The sequence below is a fragment of the Eptesicus fuscus genome, chromosome 15 (assembly GCF_027574615.1).
Source record: "Eptesicus fuscus isolate TK198812 chromosome 15, DD_ASM_mEF_20220401, whole genome shotgun sequence".
Lineage (NCBI taxonomy): Eukaryota > Metazoa > Chordata > Mammalia > Chiroptera > Vespertilionidae > Eptesicus > Eptesicus fuscus.
In genome coordinates, this window is record NC_072487.1 from 762,083 (window position 1) to 777,177 (window position 15,095).

At 54.0% G+C, this 15,095-nt stretch overlaps 1 protein-coding gene across 2 annotated transcripts in view; it reads left to right on the forward strand.

Moving 5' to 3' along the window:
* CENPP (centromere protein P) overlaps positions 1–15,095 on the forward strand; it is a 258,919-nt gene that overhangs the window by 235,383 nt on the left and 8,441 nt on the right. The gene's annotated exons all lie outside the window — the stretch shown is intronic.

The window sequence follows — 15,095 nt, forward strand, 5'->3', positions numbered from 1 at the left end:
ATGTCCCCCTTTTCCCCCACTGACCCCTTATAGCCCGCCCCACCCCCCGCCCCAGGCCTTCAGCACCCTATTATCTGTGTCCATGGGTTATGCATACCTGCATACGTGTCCATGGGTTATGCATACATGCATACGTGTCCATGGGTTATGCATAAATGCACACAAGTTCTTTGGTTGATTATCTCCCAACCACCTTCCCTCTGAGATTTGACAGTCTGGTCTATGCTTCCATGTCTCTGGATCTATTTTGTTCAACAATTTATTTTGTTCATTAGATTCCACATATGAGTGAGATCACGGGATACTTGTCTTTCTCTGACTGGCTTATTTTGCTTAGCATAATGCTCTCCAGGTCCCTCCATGCTGTCTCAAAGGGTAAGAGAGCCTTCTTTTTACTGCTGCACAGCATTCCATGGTGTAAATGTAAAACTTTTTTATCCACTCATCTACTGATGGGCACTTGGGCTGTTTCCAGATCTTAGCTATTGTAAATTGTGCTGCTATAAGAGCATAGGGGTACATACAATGTTAGGGTCACTGAAGGAGGAACACATGAGGCCAAAAGGGGTAAAGAATTATAAATGTATTAGGTCATCTGGAAAATCAGATGGGCTGATCCCCAAAATGGCACCAGCACTCAGGGATGGGGAATCAGAAGTTCTAAAGGACTCTGGTGGGTCCAGTTCCTGGGAAAGTCCGGAGGGGAGAGATAATGGTCCTAGCAAGTGGAATGTGGTCTAAGCGAAAGGGAATGCAAGATGTGAAGTGACCTAAAGGTCAGTTCCCAGGGGAGGGGGTGTTGATTCAATTATCTGATCAGACCTAACACTCCAGCCTTCTTGTTTTATGGGATAGGGATGAAGGTCATAGCTTCTGTAGTTACTTCCTGCTGAGGGGGGTGGTGAGATCACAGGGGGATGGACTCTGATTGTCGTCAGCTGGAACACTATAGATTCCTGCTGGCTGGAGCGAGGGGTCCAGCAGCATGATTTCCCCGAGAGACTGGTTGGTGAAGGCTGGAGAGTGTCCTGTTGAGAGACTGGGAGGTAAAAGATGGTCCTGAGGTTGCCACAGCGTCACTGGTCTGGTTTTGCTGCTTTTCTGGGCCTGGAGCTGAAATACAACTGAGGCCTAGATGTTGTCTTTAGGGAGGAAAAGATCAGGGGTCTAAGCTGCCTGACTGGTGATGTGAAAGGGAGGAGAGGTTATTCTGGGGGCGAGGTTCTTGTTTTCCCAGTGTTGCCCCGTGCTGGGCACCCAGAGCTTTCTGCCCCAGGGAGTTTCTGTACCTGTACCTGGCCCTGGCCCATCTTCTTTGCTCTGGGGGTCTCAGGGCCTACATCCCCTCTAAGGGTTTTGGCACTGAATTCTTTCAGGGGAAAGGGTGCAGGGTCTCTTAGCTACTTCCTGCTGAAAGGGAACGATGTTTTCCTTCAGAACCAAAATCCTTGCTCTGTCAGAGGGACGATGAGGCCTGGGCACAAAGGCGGGTGTGATGGTGTCTAGGGGTGGTACTTCCTGAGTACAAATAGGGCTTGTAACCTGGTGGAGACAAACTGTTTTATACATTTTAGTTACTGGGGGAAAAGCTAGAACAATAAGAATTATGACAAATGGTCTGCTGGAAGGAAAGAGATTAGTTTGGAGGGTTGTAGTCAAATATACTAAAATGAGGTTTATTCTTAGTTTCATTTGTTCTTTGGGTATAAGTCTGCAGATGTCACTAATTGGATTTTTGCTGTCTCCCTGAGTAAGGTGACTTAAGCTATTTACCCTCTGGTTGGGGAGAAAAAATCCAAACCATTTACTCTTAAGTGTCATTGGTTTAGGAAAGATAGGACTTACTAGATGGCTTTGGACTGCTGTTTATCTCAGTTTCCCTGTTCTGCTTGTCCTGGCTTACTGGCCTGTGTCCTTTATATAACTTCCTTTTAACATTTCTCCCTACAAACCTTCTGTAACTTTCACAAGTCTACAACTTTCACAAACCTTCTTACAACTTTAACTTACTTACTTTTTCCTTCAAAATGCATATCTAGCCGAAACCGGTTTGGCTCAGTGGATAGAGCATTGGCCTGCGGACTCAAGGGTCCCAGGTTCGATTCCGGTCAAGGGCATGTACCTTGGTTGCGGGCACATCCCCAGTAGGGAGTGTGCAAGAGGCAGCTGATCGATGTTTCTCTCTCATCAATGTTTCTAACTCTCTATCCCTCTCTCTTCCTCTCTGTAAAAAATCAATAAAATATATTTTTTAAAAATGCATATCTATGCCTCATGCCTTCATTACCAAAACCACAATTTCTTTCCAATATAACTTAACTTAGAAACCATAATTTTCCAACAATAATCAAAAAGTAAACAGCCAGGATTTCTTAGATTGGCATTTATGAACACACTTAAACACACTCTTACTTTCAAGAAAATATACCTTCAACAAAGTACAAGAGGTCTTCTGTAATAAAAGTTAGAGCAGGCGAATTTAAAACTTGTCTAACAATCAGTGTTTCAGTATTTTATGTTATTTAAAAATATTTAGATGTTTATGATTTAACCCAGCAATGCTCCAAAGCCTTAAAGTCATCAAAGATTTTGGAAAATTATGTATAGACACATGGGGCTGGAAAAAAGGCGGGGTAGGGAGGGAGCAGGCCTTGCAGCCTGTTCTAGGACTGCAGTTCCCAGGCCTCCAGCCGCTGGATTTAAAACTGCCACATTTTTCCTTAGGGATAACACGCTAAGGCTTGGGTGATAATGAGTTCAGCTTCTGATAGTAGCAGGACTGTTAAGTAAGCATTTGAAGTTTTGTAGTGAAGGAAGTTGTTCTTTGAGAAGGGGGGTGAGAAGGTGCTGAAGTGAGAGCAGTTTTCAGAGCATTAAAGGGGGTGCGAATGTGGCCTTGGGATCTAAAGCCTCAGTGAGGGGTCCCTTCACTTATAGAGGGGCTTTGCGAGGAGACTAAAGTTGGGAACCAGAGGCCAAAGTACCCAGCGAGCCTGAGAAAGGAGAGGATTTCTTGTTCAGAGGAAGGGACAGTCATGGAGGAGATAAGGCATTTACAGTCCAAGGAATGGCTCGGCCTTGTGGGGTGAGAGTGACACCGAGGTAGGTCACTGTGGTTCGGGACAGCTGGGCTTTATGAGGGGATGCACTGCAGCCCTGGTTGGGCACTGAGGTAGAACGAGAAAAGGGTGGATAAAGGGGGTGTCTAGTACGATGCAGTGTAGAGGTGAGGTGGCTAATGGCTGTGAGACTAGTCTGTCAACCCCCAAAACAGAGACTGAGGAGGGGACAAGGGTCCCCTTGAATTCAGGGAAGGCAGAACAAGTGGCCCCAGTGTCAGTTAAGAAGGAGATGGGCTTACCTGCCACCACATCATTGCCTGAGGCTCTGCCTGGTGATGTAAGTCTGTGGGGCCCTGTCAGGGCCTGGGCAGCTTCAGTCTTTGGTGCTCAGTCCCAGGAGGTCTGGGAGCTCCAAACCGGATCCAGAGGGCGGCCTTGCTGGACTGGCTGAGGTCCTACCTGGAGGGGCCAGACTGCAGCCTGACTTCCAGTGGCCTTCCCTTCCGCACGTTGGGCAGGCCCAGGCGGGGGTCTCGGGTTTGGGCAGGACCGGACCCAGTGTCCTTCCTTGTTGCATTTGAAGCAGGGCCCGGAGGAGGCTGAGCCCTGACTTAGCCTTGTTGGAGGACCGGCACTCCGTGTGGGGTTGGTGAGAGCGGTGGCCAGGAGCTGGAAGGCCTGGGCCTCAGCCTTGGCCTGATCTCGCCTTGTTGGATTTGGGTCTCCTGGTCTCTGTTAGTAAAGACCTTAGAGGCCAGGTTAACGAGGTCTTTTTGAGGTGTCTGTGGACTGTGTCTATTTTTTGAAGCTTGCGGCATATGTCGGGGGCTGATTGGGCTATAAAGTGGGTGTTCAGAAGAAGGGTTCCCTCTGGGGAGGTGGGGTCTGAGGTGGTCAATTTCCATAAGGCCTCCATGAGGTGGGGGAGGAGAGCTGGGTTTCCGTCAGGGCCCTGAGTGATTTTATTGTGTCATAGCTGACCGCCTTACGGACAGGCTTTTGAGTCTGGCAATGAGACAGGTGATTTATGGCTTCGGAGCTGGTGCCCTGGAGAAGTAACCTGATAGCCCCATCTCGGGTCAGTTGGGGGACCATGTCAGGGTTGTGTCTATGGGCACAGCATGGTCCTGAGCTGCTAGCCAGATGCGCTCCTTCTACTCTGGGGTGAGAGAGGAGGACATGGATGTCATGCCAGGTCATAGAACGGGGTCAGGCACTCAGATTCCTTGGTAAAGGTGGTGGGGTCGGTGGAAAAATATCTGAGACGCCTCTCAATCTGTGTGAGGACGGACATGGAAAATGGAATGTGTACCCAGACAACACCTTCAATTCCTACCACCTCCCTCAGGGATAGATGGGGCACAGGAATAGGAGTGGCTGTTGAGGAAGGTGGTCTTTGGGCGGCCCGAGAGCGAGTGTTAGGTGGGAAGGTCTGTATTGGAGCGCGAGTTCTCAGGATTTGGGCTCTCAGGGGCCGGGAGGTGGCCGCTGGTTAGGAGGGTCTGGGTTTTGGGAATCTACTGCAGGTGAGGGAGGGGGTGTGTAAGGGTAGCGGTCGGTGATCTGCTGGGTAAAGAGTAGGTTCAGAATCAGAAGTGTTAGGGTATGATGTTTCGCATGAAGGAGAAGGGTCTGATGGGTAGAGCAGGACAGAGAGAGGGTTGGGACGGAAGGGTGAAAAGGCCTGGACGTAGGGAATCTCTGACAGTTTTCCATTGCAGACCACAAATCCAAAGGTGACTGTTTAGGGATGTGAGGGCGATCTGGCTGTGACATCACCCCACTGATCGCCAGGGTTGATCCGGCTGATCTGGCTGGCGAGGCGGGTGTTCCCTCCTCCCTCACCGATCCACGTGCGTCCCTCCCGAAGCTGTGCGCTCGGTCGAAGAGGACGACCTCGCCCCAGAGGAGAGGACCGGTCTTCAGTCAAGGGTACACGAGTAGCTGCGCTCCCCGGCTAGAACCTCCAAACAAGCTCTCAGAGGTGACTGTTTAGGGCAGGCGTCCCCACTGCTGAACAAATCACCACAGAAACGAGGGGTGACCCTCCAGACTGGGCGTGTCCAGTCCAGAAGAACCCGAGCCTGAATGGCTGAGGAGTCTTCTGGCCCAGCGCTAGGACTTTCAAGAAGAGAGACTTTTGAGAAGTCAGAGAGAGAGTGGACAGACTCCAGACGAGGGAAACTGTGGGACGTCACTCACCCAGAGAAGACTGGCCGGGTGGATGAGGGTCAGCAGTGGAGGAGAGGTTCCCCATCCAGCGTCCTCCTTGGCTGGTTCGGGAGGGTCTGGAAGGGAGGGAGGCCTAATCGAGGCTGGTGATCATGTCTTCAAAATAGACTCAAAATAGAGTAGGATTCGGAGGCAAGCCCAGGACGAGCTGCCACTGCCTACTGCTCTCCAAGTAGTAAACTCGGGGTGATGGCTCCCCTTCCCCATAGCACCCTCCCGGTTTCAGCACCAAATGTTAGGAATGCACGAGGCCAAAAGGGGTAAAGAATTATGAATTTATTAGGTCATCTGGAAACCAAGTGGACTGAGCCCCAAAATAGCACCAGCCCTCAGGGACAGGAGTCAGAGGTTTTAAAGGACTCATCGAGTCTGGATCCTGGGAAAGTCCGGAGGGGAGGGATATGGTCTTGGCAAGTGGTATGTGGTCTTAGCGAAAAGGAATGTTGGTTGTGAAGTGGCCTGAAGTTCAGTTTCCAGGGGAGGGGTATTGATTCAACATTTTTTTATCAGACCTAACAAAATTCTCTGCAACCCAGGCATGTGCCCTGATTGGGAATCGAACCGTGACCTCCTGGTTCATAGGTGGACACTCAACCACTGAGCCATGCTGGCAGTTCCATATTTAATTTTTTTAAAATATATTTTATTGATTTTTTACAGAGAGGAAGAGAGAGGGATAGAGAGTTAGAAACATCGATGAGAGAGAAACATCGATCAGCTGCCTCCTGCACACCCCCTACTGGGGATGTGCCTGCAACCAAGGTACATGCCCTTGACCGGAATCAAACCTGGGACCCTTCAGTCCGCAGGCCGACGCTCCATCCACTGAGCCAAACCGGTTTCGGCCATATTTAATTTTTTGAGGAAACTCCACACTGTTCTCCACGGTGGCTGCACCAGTCCGCATTCCCACCAGCAGTGCACGAGGGTTCCCTTTGTCCACCGCCTCCCCAGCGCTTGTTGTTTCTTGGTTTATTGTTGCTTTAATTTGCATCTCTGTGATGATCAGTGATTTTGAGCATTTTTTTCATATGTCGCTTTGGCCATCTGTATGTCCACTTTGGAGAAGTGTCTATTTAGGTCCTTTGCCCATTTTTTGATTGGATTGTCTTCCTTTTGTTACTTGTGTGAGTTCCTTATATATTTTGGAGATTAACCCCTTATCAGATGTATCATTGCCAAATATCTTCTCCCATACAGGGGGCTCCCTTTTCATTTTGTCGGTGGTTTCTTTGCTGTGCAGAAGCTTTTTATTTTGATGTAGTCCCATTTGTTTATTTTCTCCTTAGTTTCCTTTGCCCAAGGAGATGTATCCATAACCATATTGCTACAAGAGATGTTAGAGATTTTGCTGCCTATGGTTTCTTTAGGATTTTTATGGTTTCATGACTTACATTTAAGTCTTTTATCCATTTTTTAAAATATATTTTTATTAATTTCAGAGAGGAAGGGAGAGGGAGAGGGAGAAAGAAACATCAATGATGAGAGCGAATCATTGATCGGCTGCCTTCTGCATGCCCCCTACTGGGGATCAAGCCTGCAACCCAGGCATATGCCCTTGACCGGGATCGAACCTGGGACCCTTCAGTCCTCAGGCCAATACTCTATCCACTGAGCCAAACCGGCTAGGGCCTTGGTCGGCAAACTGCGGCTCGCGAGCCACATGCGGCTCTTTGGCCCCTTGAGTGTGGCTCTTCCACAAAATACCACGACCTGGGCGAGTCTATTTTGAAGAATTGGCGTTAGAAGAAGTTTAAGTTTAAAAAATTTGGCTCTCAAAAGAAATTTGAATCGTTGTGTTGTTGACATTTGGCTCTGTTGACTAATGAGTTTGCCAACCACTGGGCTAGGGCCTTTTATCCACCTTGAGTTTATTCTTGTGTATGTGTAAGTTGGTGGTCTAGTTTCATTTTTTTGCATGCATCTGTGTGCCCTGACCAGGAATCAAACTGTGACCTCCAAGTTCTTAGGTCGATGCTCAAGCACTGAGCCACACCAGCAGAGCAATTCTCAGTCTTTGAATGGGCCTCAGAAACGGGGGGGGGGGGGGGGGGGGCAAGGTGGGGCTGCTGCCTTCCCCCCCCCAGCACCCCTAGGCGAGAATGGCCTGGATAGCGAAGGTCACCAGAGAAAGGTGTCTGCAGTGTGAGGGGATGACTCCGCACAGGGAACCGGGGTGTCTGCCTTCTGACCTCTAACCCCAGAGCCCCCAACCCTGGCTTCTGCTCACTCAGCTCCAGTCCACTCTGCCCTCCCTCTGCCGGAGCCCAAGGTGAGTGGCTGCACACAGGATTTTGTGTGTTGGCCCTTTAAGAGGGTGCCTGCATTTCTAGCCATCCCTCCCTGGCAGACAGCAACTCTGCTGCTTTTCACAATCAGATGTTATGTGCACCTTTCTCATGTGGTGCTCTGCGCCAGGGAGCCCAGCTTAAGGTCTAGACCCCAGAGTTCTCAGTGGCAACCCCTCTCCCCCAGCTGATCTCTCTCCAGGCCTTCAGCTGCTGTCTGTGGGAGCCCGGCCAGCCCCACCCCTCCTGCTGTCTCTGTGGTCTCCACTCTGTCCTTGGTGATCAGGGTTCTCTCCAGCTGGTCCTCAGTTAATTATTCAGGAAGTTTTCCTGTATTTTAGTTGTAATTCCAGTTTGGTCCTGAGAGAGTGTCTGTGAGCTTCTGCCATTTTGGAATCCTAAACAATAGCATTTTATTTTATTTAACAAAAATATTTTTATTGATTTTTATTAGAGAGGAAGGGTGAGGGAGAGAGAGAGAGAAACATCAATGATGAAAGAGAATCATTGATCGACTGCCTCCTGCACACCCCTCACTGGGGATTGATGAGCTGGTAGCTCTGACCTGGTTCATAGGTAGATGCTCAGTCTCTGAGCCACACCGGCCAGGCTAACCCATAGTATTTTAACTACAACACTCAGCTTCACGCGCTCCGTCAGCGTGAGGAGCTGGAGCGCTGCACTGAGAGGCACAGATGTGTGTGACTCTGTCCTGCCACAGCTTAACGCAAACAGCACAGCCGCGCCCGGTGTTACCGAGAGTCCCTCCGCTGGAGCCTCCTCTCAGGCACCGCGTCCCTGGCTCCGCTCTGCCCAGCGACGGGCCCTGCCGAAGAGGCTTCCTCCTCCCACGCCCGTTAGTGGCCTGAGCGTGACACCCCACTGTCCACGCAGCCCCACTGCAGACACCCGAATTCACCCCGAGGAAGTGAGCGTGTCAGCCCACGTTCACATGCGTGAGAGGATGGACTTGAAACCCTTTCAGCGAGGGGCCCCTGGGAGATAGAGTTCCTGGACAGCCAGTGAGACGGCGCCTTCGCTCCCCCGACTCCTGCTGAAGCTGCTGGGGAGGAGCCCCTTTGCCGTCCTCGGTGGTCTGGACAGAAAGGAGTAGTTGCAGGCGTTTCCAGTGTTGGCTGCGTCCGTTATCTGCTGGAGTCTCGTGTGAAGCCACATCGGCTGGCCCGCAGGGAGGCCTGTCGTGGCGGGCGTGGTCAGCTGGTTGTGCCATTTGTGGCCGGACATGTGTGCTATTCTAGGACCCGAAGAACGACTATGCGTTTTCTCTTAAGATTCTTGACATGACCCCTGGCCGGTGTGGTTCATTGGTTAGTGTCAGCCCGTGCACCCAGGGGTCTGGGGTCCAGTTCCCCGTCAAGGGCATGTACCTCGGTTGCAGGTTCAATCCCCAGCTCGTTCGAGAGGCAACTAATTGATGTGTCTCTCTCACATTGATGTTTCTCTCTCCCCCTCCCTCCTTCTCTTCCACTCTCTCTCTCTCTGAAAAGCAACGGAAAGGGCATTTTCGGGTGAGGATTAACAACTAAATAGATTCTTTACGTGAAAAACGGGAGGCGCTCATTGAAACACTTGAGCGCAGTATTTTGGCCGGAGGCAGGACCTAGAGGAAATGTATAGAGTAAGCATCCAGGTAAATTTCCTAAAAGGTCATTAAGCAAAAATGAAAGAAAGCTGAATAAAGTATAAACTCAGCTATAAAAGTGATGCACCGATATTGGTTCATTAACTGTAACAAACACACCACCCAGGGCCAGGCGTCAGGAATGCTATGGGAGCTCTGGACTGTCTTCCCGTTTTCCTGTCAGTCTACAAATGAATCTTTCTGCACATTTATTTTATATATATTTTTTAAATATATATTTTTATTGATTTCAGAAAGGGAGAGGGAGAGAGACAGAAACATCAATGATGAGAGAGAATCATTTGATTGGCTGCCTCCTGCACGCCCCCCCACTGGGGACCGAGCCCGCAACCTGGGCATATGCCCTGACCGGGAATCGAACCGGTGACCTCTTGATTCCTCGGACGACGCTCAACCACTGAGCTACACCCGGCTGGGCCTTTCTGCACATTTAATAGGGGCCTTGCAGGGGCCAGCGGGGTCCCTGGGGCACGAGCGCTCTTGGTTCCAGGGTGCGTTCCCTTTGATCTCCATTCTGAGCCGCACTGAGCTGGGCCAGGGGTCACCCGAAATCTGCTTCCAGAAGGCGTTAGGGTCACTTTGGGTTCAGTTGAAGTTTACATTCAATATTATTCTAGAATAGCTGCAGGTGTATTTTTTTTCTTATTTTAAAAATCGACCTAATTTTCTTTTCTTTTTTTCGACCTAATTTTCTATTCCCACTTCACAAAGGTGCCCAGAGTTCTGTGTGTGAAGATCTGGCGGAGCTGGGACTATTATGCAAATCGCATAAATTACGATCGTCCTCGTCCTCAGGACGATTTCACTAAGGCTTGGTTTTTAGAGAGAATGAAGTGTGTGTGTGTGGGGGGGGGGGGGTGCAGGAGGCCCATCGATTTGTTGCCTCCCGACTGAGGCCAGAATGGAACCTGTAGCTAAGGTATGTTCCCTTGACCAGGAATCAAATCCCTAACCCTTCAGTGCTGGGGCTGACCCGCTAACCACTGAGCCAGATCGGCCAGGGCTTACCCAGCGACTCCTGATGTAATAAGAATTTTTAACCATTTAAAATTTAATTGGCATGTTATTTATGCCCTATTTTATTTTGCCCCAGAGGTGGGGTTTGCTCTGTTACTAGGAACATAAGTTGACTCGATGGTTCATTTATTTGCGTCCCACTCCTAAAACCATAGGCATTAGACATAGGGCTCTAGAGCACAAGTTTGGACATAGAGCATTAGCTCTCTATATAAAATTAATTTAAATATTATTTAAACTTTAACTTCTGTAGCCAAACTATTCACCCAGTATGAGGAAAAATTAAAAATATTATTGAACATGAAAGGTCTCAAAAATGGGATGCTGACCGGGGCCTGTACTGAGAGCCCTGCCCAAAACGTCCTGAAATGACTGCGGAGAGGGTTGTAAAAAAGAGGCGGGAGGAGGGCTGGGAGCGCCCCCGAGGCTGCTGGGCCTCTGCAAGGAGAGGGGTCTCCAGAAAGGGCTGCACGGGGCGCCCGGAGGGAACTCCAGGGGCGGCTGATTTTAAATAGGAACCGGCCCCGCAGCCCGGCGGGCCGGGAGCCCTGGCGCTGGGCTGAGGGCTGACGCGGCCTGGCTCAGGGGGTGGAATGCATGAACCAACTTTTAGGGGCAATTATGCTCCCACCAGAAATGTGTGTGCTGCTGCCGTCAACGCCAGCTGCCAACAGCAGTTAGGCCGAGTTGGCGGCACCGACCCTGGCGGTGGGTTCCCACTGCGGCTGCGGGAGCGATGCCCGGGCTGTGAGCGGGGCGGCGGCCGGAGCCCCGGCCGGGAAGGGACCTGCCCGCCGCGGAGCCGGAGGAGGGCAGGGCGCGGGGCGCAGGCTCCTTAGGAAGGAGACAAGGCCTTGGCGGTCAGTCCGTGACCCCATGGACACGGGTAGACGGACCCGGTGACTGCCGGGCACGGCTCAGTGTTGGGCACATCGCTGGGGTGTGTGGACGGGGAGAGAAGGGACCCTCAGCTGGTCTGTTTTCCTGCTTAGTTACAGGCCAGTGACTGTGAAGAGCGGGCTGTGGAGTCCCTCCGAAGGGTGTCTGGTGTTTATTATGTTTATGTCTGTGTGTTCAGCTTCCTCCCCATTTTAGACTCTTTCTCACCAGAACGGGCGGGACCAGGGCTTCTCCGAGCGCACAGCTGCGCCCGCCATGTGGGCACGAACTTACGCAGGACGGACGGACGGACGGACGGACGCGGCGTGCCTTACAGTCATCTCTCCTCCTCCCTCCTCTCCCTGTCCGGCTGTGGGGCCGGCCCGGCTGTGCGCCCCCTGATCGCCCCTTTTCCTGAAGCGGGAAGGTGTGGAAACCGCATTCCTCTGGGCCCCACACCGCCCCCCTGCGCCCTGCACTCCTCGAACCCCCAACCCACCCGCTTCCACAGGAGCTGCGGAGGGGCTGGGCTGGCTGCGTCCGCCCCGGAGGCCCTGGGTTTCGGGCCTTGCGGAGCGAGGTGCGGGGAGGTCACTGGGTTTGGGGGCCCCGGGAAGGCAGCCTCGGCCTCGCGGTGGAGCAGGTTCGGGCGCATGGAGCGGGAGGTGCGGCTGTGTCTCCTGGACAGGAGTGGCTCTTAATGCCCTGGCCAGTGTGGCTCACTGGTTGGCACATCAGCCCCTGGACTGAAGGGTCGGGGGTTCCATTCCCAGTCACAGGTGGGTCCCTGGGCTGCAGGTTCCATTCCCACCTCCTGTCCGGTGTGTGCAGGAGGCAACCAGTCCTTGTCTCACAAGGTTTCTCTCCCTCCTTTCTCTCCCGACCATCACTCCTCCTCCCTCTTCTCTCTCCATCACCCCTCTCTCCTCCTCCCTCCTCTCCCTCCATCACCCCTCTCTCCTCCTCCCTCCCTCCCTCCATCACCCCTCTCTCTTCCTCCTCTCTCTCCCTCCCTCCATCACCCCTCTCTCCTCCTCCCTCCCTCCCTCCATCACCCCTCTCTCCTCCTCCCTCCATCACCCCTCTCTCCTCCTCTCCCTCCATCACCCCTCTCTCCTCCTCTCCCTCCATCACCCCTCTCTCCTCCTCCATCACCCCTCTCTCCTCCTCCCTCCTCTCCCTCCATCACCCCTCTCTCCTCCTCCCTCCTCTCCCTCCATCACCCCTCTCTCCTCCTCCCTCCTCTCCCTCCATCACCCCTCTCTCCTCCTCTCCCTCCATCACCCCTCCCTCCTCTCCCTCCATCACCCCTCTCTCCTCCTCCCTCCTCTCCCTCCATCACCCCTCTCTCCTCCTCTCCCTCCATCACCCCTCTCTCCTCCTCCCTCCCTCCCTCCATCACCCCTCTCTCCTCCTCCCTCCTCTCCCTCCATCACCCCTCTCTCCTCCTCCCTCCTCTCCCTCCATCACCCCTCTCTCCTCCTCTCCCTCCATCACCCCTCTCTCCTCCTCCCTCCTCTCCCTCCATCACCCCTCTCTCCTCCTCTCCCTCCATCACCCCTCCCTCCTCTCCCTCCATCACCCCTCTCTCCTCCTCCCTCCTCTCCCTCCATCACCCCTCTCTCCTCCTCTCCCTCCATCACCCCTCTCTCCTCCTCCCTCCTCTCCCTCCATCACCCCTCTCTCCTCCCTCCTCTCCCTCCATCACCCCTCTCTCCTCCTCCCTCCTCTCCCTCCATCACCCCTCTCTCCTCCTCCCTCCTCTCCCTCCATCACCCCTCTCTCCTCCCCTCCCTCCATCACCCCTCTCTCCTCCTCTCCCTCCATCACCCCTCTCTCCTCCTCTCCCTCCATCACCCCTCTCTCCTCCCTCCCTCCCTCCCTCCATCACCCCTCTCTCCTCCTCCCTCCTCTCCCTCCATCACCCCTCTCTCCTCCTCTCCCTCCATCACCCCTCCCTCCTCTCCCTCCATCACCCCTCTCTCCTCCTCCCTCCTCTCCCTCCATCACCCCTCTCTCCTCCTCTCCCTCCATCTCTCCCTCCATCACCCCTCCCTCCTCTCCCTCCATCACCCCTCTCTCCTCCTCCCTCCTCTCCCTCCATCACCCCTCTCTCCTCCTCTCCCTCCATCACCCCTCTCTCCTCCTCCCTCCTCTCCCTCCATCACCCCTCTCTCCTCCTCTCCCTCCATCACCCCTCCCTCCTCTCCCTCCATCACCCCTCTCTCCTCCTCCCTCCTCTCCCTCCATCACCCCTCTCTCCTCCTCTCCCTCCATCACCCCTCTCTCCTCCTCCCTCCTCTCCCTCCATCACCCCTCTCTCCTCCCTCCTCACCCTCCATCACCCCTCTCTCCTCCTCCCTCCTCTCCCTCCATCACCCCTCTCTCCTCTTCTCCCTCCATCACCCCTCTCTCCTCCTCTCCCTCCATCACCCCTCTCTCCTCCTCTCCCTCCATCCCCCCTCTCTCCTCCCTCCCTCCCTCCCTCCATCACCCCTCTCTCCTCCTCTCCCTCCATCACCCCTCTCTCCTCCTCTCCCTCCATCACCCCTCTCTCCTCCTCCATCACCCCTCTCTCCTCCTCCCTCCTCTCCCTCCATCACCCCTCTCTCCTCCCTCCTCTCCCTCCATCACCCCTCTCTCCTCCTCCCTCCTCTCCCTCCATCACCCCTCTCTCCTCCCTCCTCTCCCTCCATCACCCCTCTCTCCTCCTCCCTCCTCTCCCTCCATCACCCCTCTCTCCTCCTCCCTCCTCTCCCTCCATCACCCCTCTCTCCTCCTCTCCCTCCATCACCCCTCCCTCCTCTCCCTCCATCACCCCTCTCTCCTCCTCCCTCCCTCCCTCCATCACCCCTCTCTCCTCCTACCTCCTCTCCCTCCATCACCCCTCTCTCCTCCTCCCTCCTCTCCCTCCATCACCCCTCTCTCCTCCTCTCCCTCCATCACCCCTCTCTCCTCCTCCCTCCTCTCCCTCCATCACCCCTCTCTCCTCCTCTCCCTCCATCACCCCTCCCTCCTCTCCCTCCATCACCCCTCTCTCCTCCTCCCTCCTCTCCCTCCATCACCCCTCTCTCCTCCTCTCCCTCCATCACCCCTCTCTCCTCCTCCCTCCTCTCCCTCCATCACCCCTCTCTCCTCCCTCCTCTCCCTCCATCACCCCTCTCTCCTCCCTCCTCTCCCTCCATCACCCCTCTCTCCTCCTCTCCCTCCATCACCCCTCTCTCCTCCTCTCCCTCCATCACCCCTCTCTCCTCCTCTCCCTCCATCACCCCTCCCTCCTCCTCCCTCCTCTCCCTCCATCACCCCTCTCTCCTCCTCTCCCTCCATCACCCCTCCCTCCTCTCCCTCCATCACCCCTCTCTCCTCCTCCCTCCTCTCCCTCCATCACCCCTCTCTCCTCCTCTCCCTCCATCACCCCTCTCTCCTCCTCCCTCCTCTCCCTCCATCACCCCTCCCTCCTCTCCCTCCATCACCCCTCTCTCCTCCTCCCTCCTCTCCCTCCATCACCCCTCTCTCCTCCTCTCCCTCCATCACCCCTCTCTCCTCCTCTCCCTCCATCACCCCTCTCTCCTCCTCTCCCTCCATCACCCCTCTCTCCTCCTCTCCCTCCATCACCCCTCTCTCCTCCCTCCCTCCCTCCCTCCATCACCCCTCTCTCCTCCTCCCTCCTCTCCCTCCATCACCCCTCTCTCCTCCTCTCCCTCCATCACCCCTCTCTCCTCCTCTCCCTCCATCACCCCTCTCTCCTCCCTCCCTCCTCTCCCTCCATCACCCCTCTCTCCTCCTCTCCCTCCATCACCCCTCTCTCCTCCTCCCTCCATCACCCCTCCCTCCCTCCCTCTCTCTCTGGAAATCATTGGGGGAAATGCCCTCAGGCGGGGATTGAAGAAAAAGGAAAATAGAGGAAAAAAGGACGTTTCAGTCTGAGGGCCCAGGAGGACAGGGTCCTGTAAA